The sequence below is a fragment of the Artemia franciscana genome, chromosome 4, assembly GCF_032884065.1.
Source record: "Artemia franciscana chromosome 4, ASM3288406v1, whole genome shotgun sequence".
NCBI classification, from domain to species: domain Eukaryota; kingdom Metazoa; phylum Arthropoda; class Branchiopoda; order Anostraca; family Artemiidae; genus Artemia; species Artemia franciscana.
In genome coordinates, this window is record NC_088866.1 from 2368114 (window position 1) to 2374219 (window position 6106).

The 6106-nt window shown below is 35.6% G+C and overlaps 1 protein-coding gene across 1 annotated transcript in view; it reads right to left on the reverse strand.

The window, feature by feature from the left end:
* The window catches only part of LOC136025850 (protein crumbs-like), an 81332-nt gene extending 76820 nt beyond the window's left edge, over nucleotides 1-4512 (reverse strand). The window contains exon 1 of the mRNA XM_065701874.1: nucleotides 4415-4512. The gene's annotated coding sequence lies outside the window, so the exon portion shown is untranslated. The remainder of the gene's footprint in view (nucleotides 1-4414) is intronic.
* Between the last annotated feature and the right edge of the window lie 1594 nt (nucleotides 4513-6106).

Here is a 6106-nt window from a genome sequence, read left to right on the forward strand (position 1 = left end):
TCCTTCTTTGTAGTTACATACTTAATTGTATTGTCATTTGAAATAAAATACCTTTGTTTATATTGCTTGTCCTCCAACTTTATCAAACAGTTCGTAGTAACGAACTGTAGTAAAGAGCGACCCGGCTCAATAGTAACCGAAACTCTAAAAAATGGAATTTTGGTACCAATAGCTACATCAAAAGAATCGCATTTTAATGCTGATTTTAAATATATTAAATAAAAAAACAAGTTTTTTCAACTGAAAGTAAGGAGCGACATTAAAACTTAAAACGAACAGAAATTACTTCGTATATAAAAGGGGCTGCTTCTTCATCAACGCCCCGCTCTTTACGCTAAAGTTTGACTCTTTCTCCCAACTCTTCTTTTTAAAACAGTAAAAAACTTTAGCGTAAAGAGCGGGGCGTTGATGAGGAAGCAGCCCCTTTTATATACGAAGTAATTTGTGTCCGTTTTAAGTTTTAATGTCGCTCCTTACTTTCAGTTGAAAAAACTTGTTTTTTTATTTAATTTCTGAATGTTTTTGAATAAATGCATGTTTTGATTTTGGCTCTCCGCAGAGTAATAATTGAAACAAAATTTGAATTTTTTTTTTTTTTTTTTTTTTTGCTGAATGGCTTACTCATAATTTTGATCGAATGATTTTGGGAAAAAAGAGCGGGGGAGGAAGCCTAGTTGCCCTCCAATTTTTTGGTTAATAAAAAAAGGCAACTAGAAATTTAATTTATTACGAATGGTTTTATAAGTAAAAGATATACGTAACTTATAAACTAGCTTACGTGAAGAATTTTTTATTCTCATATTTTTATTACACATATGAGAGGGTTCACCCCGTCGTCAGTACCTCTCTCTTTACACTAAATCTTAAATTTTGGCCCAATTAATTAAGAATGACCCCTGAATCACAAAAGCCGTAGAATAAATAGTTGACATTACTAAAAATACTTTAGCGTAAAGAGCGAGGTATTAGGAGGAGGTGAGCCCCTCATATGGGTAATAATTTCTGTTCGTTTTAAGTTTTGATGCTGCTCCTTACTTCCAGCTGAAAAAAAACTTTTTCATATATATTTTTTCATTGTTTTTTTTTAATAATGTTAGTAAATCCTGCGCTCCCTTCATGGAAATTTTCTTCCCCCATGACCAAGTCCTCGATGGAAAGTTCCCCCAGTATATCCCCCTCTTTTCGACCCCTCTCCCCGACCAAAAAATTCTCCTGAAAACACCTGTACACTTCCCAATAACCATTACTATATGTAAGCACTGGTCAAAGTTTTTAACTTGTAACCCCTCCCACGGAGACTATGGAGGAGTAAGTCGTCTCCAAAGACATAGTTATAAGGTTTTTCGACTACGTTGAATAAAATGGCTATCTCAGAATTTTGATCCGTTGACTTTGGGAAAATAATTAGCGTGGGAGGGGGCCTAGGTGCCCTCCAATTTTTTTCGTCGCTTAAAAAGGGCACTAGAACTTTTTATTTCCGTTTGAATGAGCCCTCTCGCAACATTCTAGGACAATTTGGTGGATACGATCACCCCTGGAAAAAAAACAAAAACAAAAAAAAAACAAAACAAATAAACACGCATCCGTGATCTGCCTAAAAGTCATAGAACACTACTGTAGAAATTTCAAGCTCCTATCTGCAAAATGTGGAATTTTGTATTTTTTGTCAGAAGGCAGATCACAGATGCGTGTTTATTTGTTGTTTTTTTTTCAGGGGTGATCGTATCAACCCAGTGGCCCTAGAATGCTGCAAAAGGGCTCATTCTAACGGAAATGAAAAGTTCTAGTGCCTTTTTTAAGTGACCAAAATCTCGGAGGGCACCTAGGCCCCCGTCCCACGCTAATTATTTTTCCAAAGTAACCGGATCAAAATTCTGAGATAGCCATTTTATTCAGCGTAGTCGGAAATCCTTATAACTAAATCCTTATAAGTGTACAGACGTCTTCAGGGGCGTTTTCATTTGGTCTGGGGCAGGGTTGAGAAGAGAGGGATATGCTGGGGAAACTTTTCATGGAGGAAGAAAATTTCCATGAAGGGAGCGCAGGATTTCCTACTATTATTAAAAAAAAAACAATGAAAAAATAAATATGACAAAGTTTTTTCAACTGAAAGTGAGGAGCAGCATTAAAACTTAAAAGGAACAGAAATTATTACGCATATGAGGGGCTCACCTCCTCCTAATACCTCGCTCTCTACGCTAAAGTATTTTTAGAATTTCAACTATTTATTCTACGGCTTTTATAATTCAGGGGTCATTCTTAAGAAATCGGGACAAAATTTAAGCTCTAGTGTGAAGAGGGAGGTACTGTTGAGGGGGTGAGCCCCCCTCATATATGTAATAAAAATGTGAGAATACAGAAGTTCCTTACGTAAGCTAATTTGTAAGTTACGTATGTCTTTAACTAGTAAAATTTATTTTTACTAATAATTTTACTAATAAAAAAATTCGTAAGAAATTAAAAGTTCTAGTTGCCTTTTCAGGTAACCAAATAATCGGAGAGCAACTATACCTCCTTCCTCGCTCCTATTTTTTTCTCAAAATCGTTTGGTCAAAACTATGAGAAACCCATTTAGCCAAAAAAATAAATACCCAAATTTCGTTTTAATTATTCATCTGTGGAGAGCATAAATCAAAACATGCATTGATTAAAAAACGTTAAGAAATTAAATTAAATAAAAACAAGTGTTTTTAACTGAAAGTAAGGAGTGACATTAAAACATAAAACGAACAGAAATTACTTCATATATGAAAGCGGCTGTCTCCTCATCAATGCCCCGGTCTTCACGCTAAAGTCTGACTCTTCCTCTTAACTCTATTTTTTAAAACAGTAAAAAACTTCAGCGTAAAGAGCGGGGCGTTCATGAGGAAGCAGTCCCTTTTATATACGAAGTAATTTCTGTTCGTCTTAAGTTTTAATGTCACTCCTTACTTTCAGTTTTTTTTTTTTTTTTATTTAATTTGTAAGAAAACTTTGGTTTTCTAAGAATCCTCGAAGAAAGCTTTCAACTAAGTTCGCTGTTTAGTTTCGAATTAATGAAATGAGGTATTTTAAATAGCCTATCCCTAAGAAATAAAGTGGAAAAAACAATAAATTTTAAAATGCATTCCATGCATGCCGTCACAGTTGCATATACATGGGCATTTTGTACTTGAGAATGATAGTGCTCTTTTGCTCATTTTCTAATCTCCCTTGGTCGGTAACCAAGCTTTGCAAGACACCGTCAAATATATTATTATTTCTCGGCTGAAGCATCTCACCAAAGGAAGCTGTCAATCAAAACCTTTGACAAGACTTGATAATTGGTGCTATTTGAAGTTTTGACAATCGACGATCTCTAGAGAATTAAAAGACAGAAGGGTAACCTTACTTCAATTCTGAAGCTCGATGTTTTCAAGTTCACTTAATCACGGCCTTAAAGTTAAATTTGCTCGATTTTGGACATGATTTTTTAGCTAATGGATTGGTTATACTGTTTTTTCCTAGGTTATTGGATGGATGAGTAGATCTTCTTTAAGTGCTCATTTATCCCATTTACTAAATTAGGAAACAAACTAATTTTATCAGCAAATGAGATCTTATAGACAGAAAATGAAATAAACCCGAACAGATTTTATAAAGGAATAATTGCAAAAAAAAATAAACTAATGATTGAGATGTATAGGTGAAGGAAAATAGTGAAGACTTTCGCATATATTTGACAACATAATGGAGAAAATTTCTGAACAGTTATATAGTCACCTTGGCAATAGATATATAACTAGGGAGGGGGTCTACAAGACATGCATTAAAAGAATCCCAAAATATATTAAAAGAATTTTCAACATTTTGTATGAATTAATTTATTTTAGGGGTACCATTTCAGTGGTTGGCTCTTCTAGAAGGACACGCAATAAAATTGTTAAAACTACTTTTAAGAATTCTAAAATACTTGCTTATCTTATTCCTAAGAGTGCATCAAATTACTTCCTCCTCCCCCCTCTAATGGTTAACTATATAGTAGAGCTTAAATATTCTCTATAAATTTTCGCATCACTTGATGCAGTTGATATCGCTTATTTGTCGTTAACTTAAATATAAGATAGAAGTGACATACGGAAAATGAATTACGGATACACAATCTAGAGTATATATTTGACCATTAAGAGGGGTCCATCATCACTAAATCTGTATCATTTTAGAGTGTTCAAACGTCAAAGGGGAGGATGGAGGACTTGTCGAAACAAAAAAAAGAACTCGCGTCATAAAAAAATACGATCGCACTGTGGATGGGCTCAAAACCTTGCGCCTGTATTACCGTTTGTACTTTGAAGATTCGTACGGGTTGCCCCCCCCCTCCAAATTTCTAGACAAAACTGAAATTTTACCTCTGGTACGGAACAGACAAAGATTGGGTATGGACCAAATAGCCTACCTTGTGGTCGAAGCCTCCTAAGTATCCACAACAGTCTAACGCTAGTTAATTTCTGGTTTAGTGAAGTTGCATCAAACCAGTTAGAATTTTTATAAAGGTACATCTCTAAGAGATACCTAATAGCTAGCCAATAATCGTTTAGATCGCCGATGACGTCAGACGTCCCAAATATGCGAAAAAATTACGTAATGAGCTATGCACTTTTTTAATGACGCATTCCGTGAATATTATTTGCTGGTTTACATAATAAATTATGATTTGCTTCTTTGAAACGTGGAAAATTTGTTTAGTGTTAATTTTCTGCTGAAGTCTTAACATTTTAAGAAGAAGATGCTTTGTTTGTACTATCGTGCTACATCAAATAGAAACAGTTAGATCAACATGTTGGTATTATCTAAAGCAGCCTTTCTCATTTCCTGACGTTTCTTGGGAAAAGTCAGGAAATTGTTCCCAGGAAACGTTGGGAAACGTCATTATGTCCCAGGAAACCTGACTGTACCACCAATGTTTTTTTACTTGAGGGGCAGGTAAGGAAGGCGGATTTCTGAATAAGGTTTTTAAATAAAATAGTTGATTTTTTTTTATATAATTTTTTTTCATATTCCAAGAAATTTGGCAGGGTTCAGATTTCATGAAGAGAAGGGCAGTATCTTAAGTTTTTTATTCAAAAGGTAAACAGTTATAATTCTCTCACTGTCGGCATGTTTGATCAGGTTAATGTGTTTTAGGGGAGTCAAACGTACAAATGACGAAAAGGGTGGATCATGTTGTCGGAAGTAACTTTAAGGCCCGGAAATGGATAAATTCAAGAACTCTATCTTGCTGCTATACAAAAAGCAGCCCTGTGCAGCAGGGCTTAGAGCCTCTCTCCCCAGCTAATCATAAAAATTTCTTACGCTCCCCGTTCAATTTTCAGATCTATTTTTTTTTGGAACCCTCCTCCAAAGAAATTCCTGTGTCGGAATCTACCAATGAGTATTATGCAAAGGCTCAATTTTTAACTTGATGAATGTATACACAGTTTCGTTAAAAGAAAGATTCTGAAGCCGAAATGTTTCAAAATAAGACATTATTACACCGCAGCAAGTGAGCTGCAGCACACTGCAGCTTACTGCAGTGTGCTGTGTTAGTGCTGCGGTATACTGTATAAGCTGCAGTACACTGCAGCACTGTGCTATTACACTGCAGCAAGTAAGAAATGAAACAGACACATATACTAAACAAGGTAGGTAGACTTTGAAATAGATGCAAGTTAGTAAGCAGCAAACCTTAGACCTCATTGGGGGAGGGGTAAGGGCGGGCAGTTGCCCCATCAATAATTTGGAAAACATTATAATTTATCAAGTAAACCTAAAAATCATAATTGGCGAGAAACCGGTTTATGTGTTGTCAGGTTCTTTTTTCTTGTGGAAACATTGGACTTAAGAGATGTTTCAAAATAAGACATTATTACACCGCAGCAAGTGAGCTGCAGCACACTGCAGCTTACTGCAATGTGCTGTGTAAGTGCTGCGGTATACTATGCAAGCTGCAGTACACTGCAGCACTGCGCTATTACACTGCAGCAAGTGATAAATAAAACAGACACATATACTTAACAATTTTCTTTATAAGGTAGGTAGACTTTGAAATAGATGCAAGTTAGTAAGCAGCAAACCCTAGACCTCATTGGGGGAGGAGTAAGGGCGGGCT